Source organism: Cygnus atratus, chromosome 5 (genome assembly GCF_013377495.2).
Source record: "Cygnus atratus isolate AKBS03 ecotype Queensland, Australia chromosome 5, CAtr_DNAZoo_HiC_assembly, whole genome shotgun sequence".
Lineage (NCBI taxonomy): Eukaryota > Metazoa > Chordata > Aves > Anseriformes > Anatidae > Cygnus > Cygnus atratus.
This window is the reverse complement of record NC_066366.1, coordinates 44,185,468-44,202,773: the sequence shown is the minus strand read 5'-3', so window position 1 is coordinate 44,202,773 and position 17,306 is coordinate 44,185,468. Positions and strand designations below refer to the sequence as shown.

Genomic DNA, 17,306 nt, shown 5'->3' with positions numbered 1-17,306 from the left:
ACAAACAACAGTTACTGCCCATTCAAAACACCTGGTAATCTCAGACAATTACTGGGGTGACTGCATTTATAGTGTCAAAAATAAATAATTTTTTCTGATAACAGCAAGTGGGAACTCTTTCTAGTAACTTTTATTGCATAAGCACCAAATTAAGACAACCCAGGCTTAGGTGCTATCATATTAAATGCTAAAGAATACCCAAAGATATAGTTTGTGCCTTAAAAACTCTTGCAGGGTCAGTGGAAAATACAAGTTAGTGTTGACTTTTTAACAGCAGTATTATCCTTGCATCCCAGGAAAATCAAACAACAAATCACATTCATGCAGTACTCATCAGTAAAACACAAAGCTGAGCTGAACAACATTTACATGACATGAATCACAAACTGTAAAACGCCCAATAAAATTTCACAACATACCTGTGGAACAAGTTTTGCAATGTGCAAATAACACAGATTCCCCATTACCAGGAACTAAAAAAAAGTCTACCAACGTACACAATATGAATTCTACAGCGTACATGAAAAACAAGTTTCACCGTATGTATGAGGGTTTGAAGAATAAATAGAATATCTTAATAGTCGCTTAAACCTGAAGTGACCCTTTTTTTTTTTTTTGTGGTCTTCTGTTGCCTCAGGGTTTCATTTATGAAGGTGAATTAATGCGAGAATGGTCTTCTAAATAAATTTTCATATCTGTGACCTGAAATACCAAAAAAAGTCTAGGTCTGGTCTTTCATCGGTCACATGGATTGGCCACTGACATATTCATGAAAGCTTCTGCAAAGCAGAAATGCAGATAGAAAGGAATATGACCACCTGAAGCACAGATACAAAAACTCTGAGCTATGTACATGTGCAACATACACACTGCAAATTCATGGCTGAACTCTGTGATAACCAGAGGAACGAGCTTCCAGCAAGAGGAAAGACAAAGTGCACTATATATATTTACAAAACAAATGATGCAATGAATTCCACATATAGACTTGGGCTTGCCCCACATAATTTTAAGCACCTAAATGAGATGTGTCAGGCTCTTTTTAGCTTTTGCTCCTTCCATACTTGGTGAAGACTACAGACAGCGGTTGGCCTGCTTGGTAGTCAGCTCCTGTGGTATGTACCAGTCTGCCATTCTCTCCCAACCTGCCAAGTCATTGCACACTACCCTCTTTGCAGGCTAGGCAAGAAGCAGCATCTTCTGAGGTTGCTTTGAAGATATACATGTGCAGGTCAGCTAGTTGTGTGGGTTGGCTGGCTACGTGGTTTGTCTCGCTTTGCGGGTTGGCTATCTTTGCAAGTTGGCGAGCTGTGCTGTTTGGTTAGCTATGCTGGTCAGCTAGTGTGTGGGTTGGCTAGCTGTGCTGGCTGGCTCGCTGTGTGGATCGGTGTGCCATCCTGGCACATCACACAGAGCTCATAGCTATGATGCACACGGGGTAACATTCCCTTCAGGTAGCCTTTAGCTTGTGTCTTCCATCTCTCTAGCTGCTGGGTTTTCACAAAATACGTGGAAATATCCTATTTCAGAAACCTCTAATCTGTGGTTGGTTTTGCGTGTAATAAATAAACAGATTACAGAAGTTACTGGGAGAGAGAGGGCAGAGAGGCAGGCAGTAGCAGCATGCTATGGGAAGGTTTTTCTACTTAGGAGACGAGATAAAATAGCACCACAACAATGAACAGAAGATGATAGGAATAAATGTCCCTAAGCATAGAGACCTAGGGAAAACTAAAACAAAACAAAACAAATCATTAAACACAGCTACAGATAACAGAAATAGCCTCAATTTTATGTTACTAGCTAAGGAATAGAAGACATATAAAGGAATCCACACTCCTAATATCAGTATGTAAGCTAACGATCATTGCCTTTGAGTTAGAAAGATGCATCTCCTCTTTGTTAGTTTTTCCCAGTTAGATTTGTTTGAAGTACTTGGCCTTGCAGCTGTGGAGGCATATGAATGTTGCCTTAGCCACAGGAACCTCTAGACACAGAGAAGTTTAATGACAGTGTCCTAATAACAGCAGAAGCATGCAAGAACTCAAACTGAAGAAAGGAGATGTATATTTGTTTGGTTTTAACTGAAGCAAAAAGGAGTGATGGAAAAGAAGAGTAGAAAGAGAAGGAAAGCCTGGGTATGGAGAGAAGAACAGGAAAGAAAATTACAAAAATAAAAAAGTGGAGAAAGTAGAAAAAATAAGATTTACCAATCCCAGGCAATCTCTCAGGGAGAGTATTAAAACATAAAGAGCTTTATTCTTGTTCAGGAACATGTGCACAGTGGAGAAGTATCCCATTTGTCTACAGTTGTTGGAAGGGGCATCTGTACTTTTCTTTCTCAGTTTCCTTGCAACAAATTATTTGGCCACATATTGTATAACTGGGGAAAGCACAAGCCCATGTGGTATCCAGACGGGCAGTACTGTGCATTAGGCTGTGTCAGTTCAGTACCCCAGCAATATTCTTTCCACTGATGCTGCTGATTACGGTGATGATGATACTCCTTTGCCTACTGGAACTCTTCTGTACAAACTATAGTTTATCTTTGGAAAAGGGTGATAATTCATCAAAGAATGACAGGCTTTGTTCTTCTTGGGTTTTCTGTGAGGCCTAGTCCACATGCATCCAACAGCTAACAGAAAATTATTAGATGTACATTATCTTTTCAGTGCTGTTTAATATCAAATAAATTGGAAAATCTGGCAGTAAATGAATATTCATGCAATTAGGAGTCAGAATCTTGTATCTTATTCCTGCCTGATCATTCAGTTTTCCTTTGTGGCCTTAAAGTATACTCTCAGCTCTACTTGTTTGTTCCACTCAACAAAGGAGGCTCATATGTTTAAAGTAGGGCACCTACTTAAGTGTTTAGTTGGATTAGGGTCCTTCAGAGGATTTCCTCATCTCTGAAAAAATGAAAAGAAAAAAAAAAAAAGATTAATTGTTTAAGCATTTAGCCTTTAAGGCCTAGCCTTCCAAGAAATTCATCTCTGAATCCTGGGCTAGGCTGACTGAACCATTTTATAATGGCCAGATTTAGAATTTGTGCAGGTTTTTGTCTTCTGGGTGTTGGAGAGAGGGTGAAAACAGGAAGAGGGGAGTGCTGAGCAAGTAAAATGGGACTTAACAACCAAAAGAAACAGTGGAAAGGAAAACAAAGGAAAGCATGCTACAGTTACAGTTTAAAACTTCCTCAGGACATAGTTATGGCAGAGAAGATAATATCAGATTCTGCCTTCTCATTCAGTTATATCTTATCAGCATTCAAGATGAATAAAATCAGAGCTGTGATTACACTAAATTTTGAGATGTTGCAATTGACCACAAAGACCTGACCACGTTAGTGATAATGAAACAGCTTTCCAAAAGTGCTGTGCCATGTAAGATAAATCAAAAAGAAACTTCAGAAATGTAACGATATTTGGAAGAAAGGTTAATGGTATGACAACTAGCAAAGCCCATTTTTTCCCATCTGAAAAGCATCCTTGTTTAACATGATGACATTTCTTTAACTTGAATAGATGACCTGAAAACTATCAAAAGTTCCCATAGTCACCCTATGTCCTTGAAGACCTTTTTGCTCCTCTTACATGTTGCAAAAAAAAGCTAAAATTACTTTCCTGCCACCTTGCACATACTTTGGATAATTTTAGCCAGTGATTGGTTTCCACATAACCTAGTCCCTCGAAGTGTCTTTTGTTCAGAGTTTGCCAAAGGGTTTACTAGAAATGTTATTTCTTACAAATCTCGTCTCACTTTGTTCTGACTAAGCCCTCCTGAAATGCTGTCTGTTCCACAGAGCATTCCTTCTACAGCAATCACATGCCACTGTGTTTGCTCTGCGCTCACTGAACTGCATTGTACTTGCACGTGCCCCTCAATTGTTTTTTCAAGAGAGAGTTTCTGTTCTGCCCTGTATCTTTTTCCTTGGTTGTGAATAACTTATGGTACTCTATAAATGACAAAAAAGCTCATAACAATTTTAAATAGCAGAGGAGAGCATCCAAGGCAAAAAGCAAATAATATAGCACTTCTCTGAGTGTTGATATAAACTTAAATGATGGTATGAAGCAAGTCAATAAATCACCTTGCAGTGCACTTCAAACACTTTTTTTTTTGACACTGTGAGTAAACACACTTGCTGAGACAGGTCAGACCTGGGATATCACAGGGTTTTTCTAAGAACTGAAGTTTTCCCAGGTATGCAGGAGTACTTTGTAAATTTAACCTGCTAATCCTCCTTCACCCTTACCACCTATTTCCCCCAGCTCTCCACATTTTAAATGAATTTTTACATTGTGTTCATGGAAATACTAGAACAAAGATTACAGAGCTCTGAAATTTCAACCAAGGAGAAACTCTGCCAACAATTTTTACCTGGAAAAAAAATGCTTTTCAAAAAGAAAAGATAAGGGATAGTCTTTGTTTTAATCTAGAATTGCACAAATCAGTTGGCTACTCTGCGGCATAGTTATTTGGCATAACGTGTTGCTTTGGGAGCTGTTTCCAGGTACTGCGCAGAGCAAATCAAGCCCTTTCTTGTTTCTGGGAGTTCCCTGTCCTTGCCATGGAATTGCATTAAGCAGTCAGATTGCTGTGGTCACTGGCATAATTGGGACTGGTCCCGGAAATGATGGGAATTAAGCCAAAGTCTCTGAGGGAGATAGAAAGGACTCTGTAAACAGTTGTAATTGGGTCTGACTTTGAAAAAATCATTAATGGTGCTGTGTCTTTTAAAGTCCTAAAGGCACTTTTACACCCTAACCCACCCTTCAAATGTCTGCATTGTGTGCCTATTGTTATTCATATATCTATATGGAAGACATAGAAGAGACAGGTTGGACTCTTGCTTTTTTTCCCCCCATGCTTTTTTATCTCTTCCCTCTGGTTTGAGACAGAAATACTGCTAGAAGGCAGAAGTATTAAAGGTTTCTGCTACCCAGTGAGGCAGCCTCCTGTATGTAACAGGAGAATCATTGCAAGTTCTCATTCCTACCATCACAGCTGCAGTTGTATGTAACCCAGCTGATAAGCAGGTTCTTTGAGTACCCTGTCTCCTGAGTGATCTTTCAGCAAATACCTGAATTGGTTTCTGCAGAATCTAAAGGACAGAGGTACAGGGGCAAGATACCCAAAGGAGATCAGTCATGTCAGATAATAGTGCTCTCTGTTGTGAAACAATTAAATGTGAGACAGGAAGAATGGCTGGGTGGGTGGGTGGGAAAACAGCTAAAAGTTGGGAAAAGAATTGGATCTTTAGTGTCTCTTCTGGTAGAGAAGGCAGGAAAAAAAAATGTATACCCATACACCTTAAAGAAATTATTGGTGTATGAGAGAACAGGATGAATAAGGCTCATAGCATTTTACATGAGGAACTTCTTGGTCAAGACAATGAAATCCCATCCTACAGCTGACTTTGTGTGGCATAAGGCAGGCTGGCCAATTTGCCTTTCTGTATTTCTCCAGCTCTAAGATGGTAAAATGATATTTGACATGTTTTTGGTTTTGGGCTCAGCAGGGTGGCAGTTGTAGGAACATGGAATGGTTTTCTTTAAAGGTCTTTCTTGCCTGTAATAAATGATTGAGTCAGATCAAGTCCTCAATGTGAAAGAATAAAAAAAAAAAGCTTAAAAATGTTTTTTCCTGAAAGCTTGTCTGTTAGTTGATCTGACAAAATACATTGACTGTCTAGAAACTTTGTTCTAGATAGAAATAAACTAGAGTCATGGTGTAAAATCTAATGTCAAGACAGGACTTTCTTCATTTGAAAAAATGGAAGTGCAAGAACCAGAGTGTAACTGTACCCTGTCTGTATTGGCACTCCAGAATGGGGCTCTACTAGTGTAAGTTAACTAAGACACTTATGTTAGGATTGGTGTGTGATATATCTGGTGATCAGGAAAGAGTAAATTGGATGTTCTCCCTGCAGGCATGGATCTACGCACAGAAAGACAGCTGTATTTTTCAGAAGTTGAGATTATCACTTAACTTGCCCACAATGTGTGCAATTCATTAAAACTAGCACTGTTTTCTAACTAGTGAAGAATGGCAAAAATCTATGGAACTGAAATCATGTAATACTCTGAAAGCCAGCCCCATCTGTATTTAGGAGAAAAAATGCAGTAGACACAATGCGATCTGAGAACCATTTTTCTCAGATTGAGTTCTCGTCCCAAAGTTCAGGGGTGGACCTGTCTAGGTTTCTGCTTTTTTTGGCCTCATCTCAGCAACATCTGAATGTTTAATGGTGTTTGGGAATCTTCATGATGCCTCTGAGGTAGGAAAAGTATTCTTGTTTTCCTGTTGGTTTAAGGAGGAAAAGAAAGATATGTTAACTGAATTGCCAAAGGGCATGCTAATATCTGTGCCAAAGCGAGAAATCAGCTGCAAATCTTCAGTGTACCAAGCCCAGTGCCTGAACCAGCAGATTTTTTTCATTCATATATATTTATGCACTATATGAATAGGTAGATGTGTTGTATAAAGATATTGTATGATGTGTTTGCTCAAAGCATGGGTGTTTTATGTAATGGCTATGACATTATTGGAGCATTCCTCGGTTAAATACACACTGAACTCACTTCCTTGAAGACCATTTCAGGGTTCTGATACACAAGAAGTGGCTCTAATATCTTCCACCTTCTTGGCCCCTATTCAGGGTCAAGGGAATATTTCCAACAGTTGCTTTTTTCAACAAAGAATGTTCTGAAGCCCAAGGCTGTGTGAACTGAATAAGTGCTCAGAGCACACACATCTGTAAGAAGCTTGCTTGCCTACTAAGCAATTCTCAGCAATGTCTTTGGCCGCTAGCTATTGTTATTTGTTTGTACTGTGGCAATGCCTAGAGGCTCCAGTCATGGATCAGGGACCCATTGTGCTAGGTATTGTGGAGACACAACAAAAAGGTCTTTGTCATACTCTTAAGGCAAATCTGAGGTGGGTCTGGGAAAAGAACTTTCCTGAATCCAAAGTCCCAAGGCCAACTTCTAAGCAGTTTACTGTACTCCAGGCTTTGGTTTTATCCTTGGTTTTCTCATCTATACAGTTCATTCAACACAGATAATAAGTAAACTCTGAAAATATAATGAAAAATCCAAAAACCTGATGTAATTGCTTATATACTTCTCACTGCGTTTTTAAACGAATATCCAGTCAGTGACCGATGGAGGTGCCTTGGGGACTCTGTTGCTGTTGGGGTCACCTATCTTTGTCTTTCTCTGTCCATCAAAGTGTTTTGCTGTGGTGACTAAAACATATTCTGAGGCAGAAATGAAACTTTCCAAAAGCAATCTTTTTTTTTTTTTTTTTTTTTCTGTGCATGTCAGATGTGTGTATTTCATCTGCCTCGTGCATATGCCATTGCTGGGGGTATTTGCATGACAACAGGATTTTTGCTCCTCAGTCATTCATCATCTGCTGGCACTTGAAGTCACATTCCTTTCTGTACCAGATCACATTTAGTTGCTCTGGATACTGTTGTGATGCCACAAACAGAGGATTAAAGCTTGCTGTAGACCTTCCTCTCCTAGAACAAAAAGTTCTGCTTCTCAGTGTTGTACCTGCAGTACAGGCAAGAGGAGCAATGATGGCTGCTCTAGAGGGATGGTACTGAAGCTCCCTAAAATCTCCCACCTTTTGCCTGTGACAATGATATACATATCTCCCCAGAGGATCCTGGGTGAACAGAATAAAGAATTAAACTGATATCAAAACTATGAAAGTGCAGGTACCTATGAAGTTATATCCCATATCTGTGCCATTCTGCTAAGTCTTACTTTTTTTTTTTTTTTCTTCCTTCTGGAAGTCCTATTTACCTCTTCTCACAAACTAAGAATGGGAAGAAATTTTTTCCATATTGTGGATATATTGCTTATCTGGGGCACAGAATAGCTGGACGCAATCACAGAAAATGGGTCTGGAAAGTCCCTTGCGGGGATTCATTATTCACTAGGGAAACATTGTGTAATGCAAGGGAAGAGAAGAAGGTCTGAGAATGTAGTTTATATATTTCTGACCCTCAAAAGCAGCTCCGTAATAAGTGATCCTATTTCAAAATCCACATTCAGCTAATGGAAATTAAAAAACAAACAAACAACGACAACTAAACCCAACCACAGTTAAGGGAAAATAATAATATCAAGGACCATGTAAATTCTCAAAATATTTCAACATTTAACACTGATAAGTCCTAGCTATTTTTATTTATATGCTGATTAGTTAAACACCTTTACAGCTCATTTTTAGATGAATTTTGCTGTAGTATTTTTATCCCTAAAATAAAAATGGAATTAATAGATTTATCCACTGATGTTGGACATGATTCATTATCCTTCTCTGCCGTGGATTAAAACCTTTAGAGAACAAACATTTATCAGCTGGAATCAAGACTTTTCTTGGTTTCCTTTTTGTCTTCTGAGATGCGTTCCAGACTTTCAAAGAAGCCACAATAAAGCTTTTGTTTTCTATTTATATGCTCATACATTATTTTTATTTGTGTATCTATAACCAGATTAACATTCTGCAAATTCACATGGAAGTATAATCACTTTGTTCTTCTTTTGGGATAGTGACTCATAATTAAATACATGCAGCTGAAAGATGAAAATGTGGAGTTGAGACTGTAATGCTGGAGTAAGGGGAAAAAGATGGAGACAGATGTTCTAAGGCCAGCATAGATGGTAAGAATGAAGACTCAAAAAATTAAGTTCATGTTTTGGTGGATCCACAAATACCCCTGTATTTACACCTGGTGTTTTATCCTTGGGCTTCAAAATGGACTTATTTTTCCTGTGTTAAGGGCTTTGTGGGGAATAACATTTAACAGTGACTGTAAGAAAAAAATCAGACAGTGTGATAACACTCACTTAAGTATCAAGAGAAAGAAGGTTAATTAAAATCATACTAGAGACTGATATTCTGGTTAGAAAGTGCAGTAGAGTAGAGGTATTGAAGGCAGCCAAAATTCAACACTTTGCTGTTTACATAATGAGCTAACTCACAGTTAGTATTTGTTGTGAATTGCACAGTGAAAGAATTTCATTTAAAAATGCCTTTTTGTTGAGTCTTGAGTGTCTTGTCCAAAATGTCTCAGATTTAACAAACTTTCAGAGAATTTGAACCTGACCTGGATTCTGAACCTGGCCAGATGTAACACTGCCAGGCAGTGTCTGGCTCCAGCCTCCTGCAGATTCCAGTGTCTGCAGCTCTTGCTCAGGGAGCTGCAGGAACCTTTCCAGGGTAAGGCTGTGCACTCCAGGTCTGCTGCCCAACTGGACTTCACCACTCTGCTGGAAGGGGGCTCAGGCTCCTACCATGGAGCCAAGACTGACAGCACTGGAAGTTTTGGAAAAGGCTTCCTAGATCTTCTGTGCAGACCTTTGCCACCACTCAAGCACAGGCTGTAGGCATGGTCTCCTCCATCCCACAGCAGAGTCTCTTCATGGCTTCTTGTAGTGGAGCCAGGCATGGAGGCAGAAAAAAAGGTGTTAGATTTGCTATTTTATAAGCCCCTGCCTAAATTCAAAATATGTCCCTCTTGGGGACAAATTGTCCCTTAAATAAAAGCACTGTATTTCTTACAAATTCTGCTGATGCTGCTGAAATGTCAGACATGATCACTGTAATCATTGTTTTTAAGGAGTCAGCAATGTTCATGGTCATATTAGGACAAAGTTTGGTCTGCTTCAAACTGACCACATGTAGTAAGGAACTACAACAGCATCTAAATTATTTTTGAAAAAACTTTAGAGATGTCCTTGTTTAAAAATAGGTTTTACCCACACATTTTTAAGCAATTTAAACTCTTTACAGTTTGGGTCATAATAAATTATATTTATACTATTGAGTTTAATCACTTGTCTTTAGGTATAGGATAGGCAATTTCCCTGAGTTTTTTGAGATCTTTCTACTAAGGTCTCATTTGTTCATGTGGTAAGTTTCCATACGAAGCTTCAATTTTATTAGAAAGGAAACTTTCTTGACTCACTGTTTCCCTGCTACACGCTGCACTGCAAAGGAAAAATAGGTGTTTTCACAAGACATCTGAAGCAAGGTGATCTGCCTTTGCATGCAACTCTTGCAAATGCAGTGCTGCAATATTTTATAAAATATGATATCGTGAAATAGATATATCCTTGAGATAAATTGTAGAGTATTAGGAAATTAAGGTCTTAGCCAAACAGAAGGTGGATTCTTAAAGTATCATTCATGGCTTATGTAACATTTTTTATGTGGAAGATCTGCTTAGAGTATAGCAAATGACCCACAAAGGGCAAAATATACCTGGTCTGAAATTGAAATGCAGGTAATTTTTTAGACATTTTACTTTCCTTAATCTTAAAATTTGCCTGTGTTACAGGCAAATTTTCATTAAATTTGACCATAGTAGGTCTGACAGTTCTTGATTTTATGTGCCCAGTATATAGGCAGAGGAGCATATGACTGACTCGGGTAGGTTTCCCATGACTTCTAGATTCACTCTCACTGGGCATCCCTGAAGGATGTTTCTAGGCTATTAGACTTAGAGCAACCCATCCATCTGGATCAGCCTGCGCCAGCTGATGACACTGCTCAGAATATCAATTTCATTCAGCAGCTGCAAGCTCAGGGAATATACTTTTGGAGGCCGCACAGAAAGTGTGCATCCCAAAAAATTCATCTGGAATTTTGAGCTTGTGAAAAAACAAAGAAGATGCTGGTTTCAGTGTGGCTCAGGCAAACACTATATTTCCAAAATATGAGATTTTCATAGAATCATAAAATGGCTTGGATTGCAAGGGATCTTAAAGACAATCTAGTTAACAACCCCCCTGCCATGGGCAGGGAAACCTTGCACAAGACCAGGTTGCATTAAGGCCCATCCAGCCTGGCCGTGAACACCTCCAGGGATGGGGCATCCACAGCTTCTCTGGGCAACTTGTTCCAGTACCTCACCACCCTCTGAGTAAAGAACTTGTTCCTAATGTCTAATCTAAATCTGCCCTCTTTTAGTTTAAAAACATCTCCCTTTGTCCTAACACTATCTGCGGATGTAAAATATTGCTTTTTTTGCAAGTCCCCTGTAAGTACTGAAAGGACTTTTTCATTAATCCAAAGTCCTTCACTCTGGATAGATCTTGGTGAATTTGCATGTCATTGCACATGGCATTGTTATATCTTTGGATAGAACAGGAATGCTAAAAAAAAAAACAAAAAAAAAACAGCTTGCTATTTAGATAGAGAGGATGGAGATCGTATTCTGAGGCATCACCAAGTATTGTTCCCCAGCCATTGTTGCTGCACTTTCAGCAGATAAACTGCCATTTTGTGTTTCATTTCAGCTGCTGTTCTGTGTATCCTCACTAAGTGAGGACAAGACCATCCCCTTCAGCCCTTGGCTCATCTTGCAAGTTGGCCCCAGGGCCAACTGGGTATGGGTCAGTGCAGACAGCCACTGAATTCCTGGGTTGTTCTTGCCATAAGTAGACGTGGTCCACACCTGAGAGGACAAGGGCTGAAATAAACAAATATAAGAAAAATGTTTATCTTATTATTTCCTGGGCTTCTTCAAAATCAAGAGAGCAGCTTACAGTGGTAAGCTGTTCTTTGTTGTGAGCGGAATCTTGCTGGCTTTGTTCAAGGAGGAATTTCATTTTCTGGCCCTTTGCACAGTTAAAGGAGTCTGGACATTTCCTAGAAGTCTGAAGATTTTTGGCTACTAGAAACACTAGAGATTTCCCCATCCTGAGAAAAACCACAGCCTTCTCCGATTACTAATATCATTGAAATCCACTGTTAGAAGTTACAATAAAATAACATTTCCTAGAGATCACTCTTCCCAAAGACAAGTTTAAACTTACAATCATTACTTGGAGAGGGGAAGGATGGGACTGAATTGTGACCAGTACCATTTCTGTGGATTATGCATTGCCATAAGTGAAAGAAACATTATATCCAACTTGGGCATACTGTTGAAATGTGAAGTAAAGGATTTGGAATAAGAAAGGCATTTCTCAAATGGCTTTTTCATCTTCTCCATCATTCAGTCCTGAAGCGTTCAAGAAACATTGTCATCTGTCAGACTTAAGAGATAAAGGAAAGCATTATTCAATTCTTGAAATATTTCAGTGCCCACACATCTTCAGTTCTCATGGCTTTTTTTTTTTTTTTTGTTCAGCCATTTGTGTCAACGATATTATCTATTCAGAGGAGTATGAGGCAATACTATAGAATGTTAAGTTCTATAATGTCTTTCATTTCAAGTACTGCCCCAAACAAACACTTTAGTAAGTTAAACAACATAGCTAGAGAACTAAAATTGTCCAGAGGGAGAAAGGGGCAAGGAAAAAGCCAGTGTTTTCAGCTGAAAGTGGGTAAATGACAACAAATGGCAACTTCTGAGGGCTGTTCTGGGATGCAAAAGAGGATACATGAGGTTCTTGTAATCTCATTGTCTGTATTTCAGGGGATTTTTTAAGGGCAGGCTGCTCGAGTAGAATTTGGAAAAAGGAATTTCCTGCCTCTTCCAAATGCAGGAAGAGGCAGGAAAATGAGACAGAATGGCATTTTAGTTCTAGCCTAATCAGTTGAGATCCAACCTTCTCTCATATGTTTCTTTCAGGTTGAATTCAGTTGAACTTGAAGGGATACAGTTTTTCAGACTGGCATAAATTGATGTAACTCATTAATTTTGCAATGTAATGTGGGTTTGTAGAAATTAGATGCCTGGTGTATCAAAGTGAAGATACTAAGGAGTTTGTGATTTTCTTTTAGCTGTGAGCTGAAACTTGACTCATTTGGCCTGTGAGATTTTTGGTACTGCAGGGTAAGATCTGATACTCTACACAGAGTTTAGCTTCCAGCACAAATCTGAACTTCAGGTTCAAGTCTGAAGCTTCATGTTAACCCAGATCTGAATTCTCTGTCTTCAGTATGTTTCTCTCTCTTTAATTCTGTTCCTGCCATATGGATACAATATGCTGATATTGTCTCACTAATCTGTTCCTGATCACTGACTTGATAGATGTGTATATGAAAATAAATATAAAAACAGAATAAAGCCTAATTACATTGAAGTCAAATCTTTGGCAACTGGCTACTGAAAATAGTCACTAAGATAATTTTTAAGTCGGCATTGTGCTACCATAAATATCACTAGTAAGTGCCACAGCTTTATGCTTTCCACAGGAAGTTATATATAATCAGAGCAGTATTCTCCTTACAAAAATCAGATCAGTCAGTCAGTGATTTATGTGGGTAGATTTGTCATCCTCATGAGAGTCATCAGCTAAGCTTTTTCCTTTTGACATTTGGTGATCATTAACAAAGTACATCTTTCATATGCAAGATATGTATATGCTTGAATTTGATACTAATATGAAATTGTACTGGGAAATGCTATGAACTCTTGATGCCTAATGAAAGAAAAATATATGTTTATAATCATCTAGACGTTATGGAGTTCAGATGAACAGGGTGTAAACTCTCCCCTCCTTGTGTATTGGAATGTATTTTCAGTGTTATACTATTAGCATCATTTTGTGAGTGAAGAATATTAAAGGTAGATGTAAAATAGAAGAGTTCCATTTGCAAGAGACTGACTATTCTTTAACAGAATTTTTAAAATTGAAGAGATGGTAAAGATGAATATATTTGCTTACATTTAAACATTAAATTAATCTTCACATAATCCCAGTAGCAGACATGACATTCCTTAACAACATCTTCCAGTATTTAGGTTAACAAATACAGAACAGCAGTGTTTGTAATGGTATTTAAAAATTCTTAGCTATTGTTGGTGTTTGAAGTTCTGCAATTCTACCTCTGAATTTATGAATGTATTTGTCAAGCAGTTATATACTCTAATCAAAATCAAGTACTTTTGAATTAACAGTCTTGCTTTTGGACTTCAGTCAAAGCATTTCATTTCAGCATTTCAATGACTGTAGAGAAGTAATGACAGCAGCAGCTGGCATGAGTCTCAATGATACTTTTTAAAGGAAACTTTATGTGGGAAAGCCAGCTGGTCAGCAGATTGCATGACCTCACTTGAGCTGGCTGCTAGAGGAATATGCAACAGGAGGGTGAAACAAGAGAGTATTTCCTGCTGCTTTACCCTGCAGTATTTGCCACAAGTACTGTTACCATAAACCCTTTATGTGTTCTTTATTCATCCCTGTGAACACTCTGCAAAGAAAGGTCAGGGAACTATAGAGCTAAGCTTAATACTGTTATTGAAATAGACTGTGCAAGCAGACCAGAATCCAACACATGAGAAGGTCTGATTATCTCCACTTATACAAACTACCATCATATCTAGTGACTCAAATTAGGTCCAGATGAACAGTTGGTTTCCTTAGGTGAATTAAGAGTTTTCTAAGGTATAAAGGGAAAGCTAATCCTCTGTCTTCTGAAACAGGTTGTGAATACCCCAAGGAATTGGAAAAAACGGACGGTCCTCTTCATGTATAATCTCATTTATTTGCCTTTCAGCATTCTCAGAAAATCTGAATCTGACACAGCTGCAGCAATTCTCAAAGTGTGAGCTAAATACTCTGGGCTGTGCTGCTCAAGAGAAATACAAAGGAAACCATTCACCCTCCTCCATATTACGTTATATAGATACACAATGACAACATTTTAAACTACAAATAAAATATTGTTATCTTAATACCTGTCTAACTGAATCCTGTAGATCCAAGTCCTTCTAGTATTTTGCTCTACTGGTGTAACCATTTACAACCACTGATACTTTTGCACTGAGCATTCTAATGGCACCTCCTATACGGGCTGGATTTTTTAAGTGTTAACCATATGACTTAATTTTTGCAACTTGCTTTGTTTCTGAGAATGTTTCTTCTGCATAAATATAATTCTGTTTATGTACATAATGATAACAATAGTTGATAAAACCAAAAGTCCAGCTAGCTTAAGGTCTTGCCCCTACAATTGTGGCTGTAAGAAGAATTTCAGAAAAGAGTAAACAGGTACTATTTCTACGTCACACTTTCCCAGCGTTCTGTATTTCAAATGCTTCCTAGGTCAGCAATAGTATTTCTTCAATAGAAATATAAATAAAGTATCCATTATGTGGGCACCTGTCTTATAGAAAATAAATATATCAAGATTAGCCCAAGTGCACATAAGCGTGTTGTCAGAGTTTTAATATGTACATAGAGAGATACTTAGCATTCTAATGCAAAAGTGGATGCTTGATATACAGGTATGTAGACCATGGCAATATGGAGGCCTACTATATATCACTGTATATATCCTTAAAAATGTTACTTACTGTCTACTCAGTATATCTTTGCCAGTTCCAAACATCCAGCCTTTGTGTATCAGTCCTCAAAACCGTGATCAGTTGAAAAAACATGTAACTTCATAATTTAAAAAAATAATCTTTAAAAAAGTAGAAGGGATATTTTCATCATTTTGAGTCCTAGGGATTCATCTGGGGCACATTTTTGACTTTTTTTTTTCTTTTTCCTGGTAGATTTAATAGGAATTAGTGTCCAGTTCATGAGGTATCATGTAGCCACATCTTCCAATAACCTGAGCTGTAAGGAAAGTACCAGATATAGTTATTCACACCAAGTCATTCTTTACGTAAAAAGCTTCAGTCAGCTTTCACAGCCACTGATACATTCCTTCTTTATGATGCTTTAGAAGTTCCAGACAGAAGAGGAAGTGCTGAAATACTCAGAGAAAGGCGCTTCTCTGCCCCAGGATGGAGTTCTGGCTGAAACTTGGTGTGAACTACTACCAGGGATAGGAGACCGTCCCTGGGTGGGACTGATTCTGGCTTCTGCAAACCTATGGCAGCTGAAGACTTCAGCTAAGATGCAGGGCAATAGAGTCTGACCTTTTGTGCACATTCTTCCTACAATAATACAATAAAAATGCAGACTGTTATTTCTGTCTTGCTAAGTATCAACTGCGAGCTTGAAACCGTCCAAGAGTAAGACTAAAACACTTTCCCTAACCTAAAAGCTAGACATTTAAAAAGTAGGCAAAACCCCACAAGTAGGAGATTAGGGATAGCAGTGTGTGCTACAAAAAGAGGCATGGTATTACAATACTGATGGGAATTGGTATTTGTGAGTTGGGTAGAAAATGGAAACTTTCCAAGAACTTCAAGGAAAAGGCAGCATGGTGTGTGGTTTGTGCTGTCAGAAAACTTTGACAGCCCTCGGGTGGAGATAGCCTTTGGGAAGGTCAGAGAATGGGCTGAGGGAAGAATCCAAAGAAGTCATTGCTGAATTTACACAAAGTGTGAAGTAAGACAGGTTAAGAAATAAGGACAGAAGCATAAAGGAACAGAAGTCTTTCTACTTACTGAAATGACATTTGCCAAATGAAGCATTGTTAATCAATGAGAACAAGTGAGAACAATTCCCGAGGAGACATCATGGAGCTCCTGCACATTTAATACTTGCTCACCTGTGTACTTATAAGATCAGAGTGGGAGAACAGTCCCTGTGTCAGGTCAGCAGATTTCTTTTTGGCATGAATCTGTGCTTCCCTTCCAGACCATCAGAGAAACTTCTGCTGAGCAGCATGTTGTTGTGTTCAGTGACAGAGCAGAAGACATTGTAGCTCTTTTGGATATTTGTCCAGCTCTGTGCCTGCACCAAGCCACAGCTGTTCCTACTGAGATAGACAGGTAAAGCTCCATGTCATGCTTACCAAGCTTTTCCTATTCAGTACGAAACACTTACATGAAGTTAACCCAGAGCAGACTATCCATATTGTCAGGTATCCAGAAATTCAGTGGCCAGTTGTTTTGTGGGGTTCGTGGTCACCATGGTCCTTGCAAAACAGAACTGTAGTCTCTGCTCCTCCCTCTGGAGCACCCTCTGAAACGCGTGCACTGCCAATTACCATTCATGCCACTTCATTCATTTCCTCTGTTTGCTTCTCAAAATATCTTGTACTTTCAAAAGGTTGTTTCTAAAAAGGCTGAATGGTGAACTTTGTCTCATGGTCAATAGTAACCCAGATAAGAATGAACAGGCACGGCAGACTTTAAAGAGTTGGATTCAAGTCAAGTCTGCCAGCACAGCTCATTGGCATACCAAAAAGATCAAGATGTGAGTTATGATGTATCTCCTGTGTGTTGTAATTTTTGGAACATGGAATATTCAAGGAGAAATATTAAAGGTGGCTTCCTTGTATTTCTGATGCAATTCTGATGCAATTCTGATGCATTATCTAGAAATCATACACAGTTTTGAAAAATTAACAAATGGAGACATTTTGTGTGCTGTTGAAGAAATAACTTCTTTGAGAAATTTATTTGTTGTAATAAAAGCCTTTTGCAGAAT

The 17,306-nt window shown here is 38.6% G+C and overlaps 2 long non-coding RNA genes across 2 annotated transcripts in view; one reads left to right on the top strand and one right to left on the bottom strand.

Annotated features, from left to right (window-relative positions):
- The first annotated feature begins 6,142 nt into the window (after window positions 1-6,142).
- The window catches only part of LOC118244632 (uncharacterized), a 28,600-nt gene continuing 17,436 nt past the window's right edge, over window positions 6,143-17,306 (top strand). The window contains exon 1 of the long non-coding RNA XR_007708338.1: window positions 6,143-6,280. This is a non-coding gene — a long non-coding RNA (uncharacterized LOC118244632). The remainder of the gene's footprint in view (window positions 6,281-17,306) is intronic.
- Window positions 7,846-16,832, bottom strand: LOC118244631 (uncharacterized). The gene is made up of 4 exons (XR_004777610.2): window positions 16,423-16,832; window positions 15,272-15,539; window positions 11,841-12,062; window positions 7,846-9,449 (listed from the first exon to the last, which is right to left on the bottom strand). It is a non-coding gene; the product is annotated as an uncharacterized LOC118244631 (long non-coding RNA).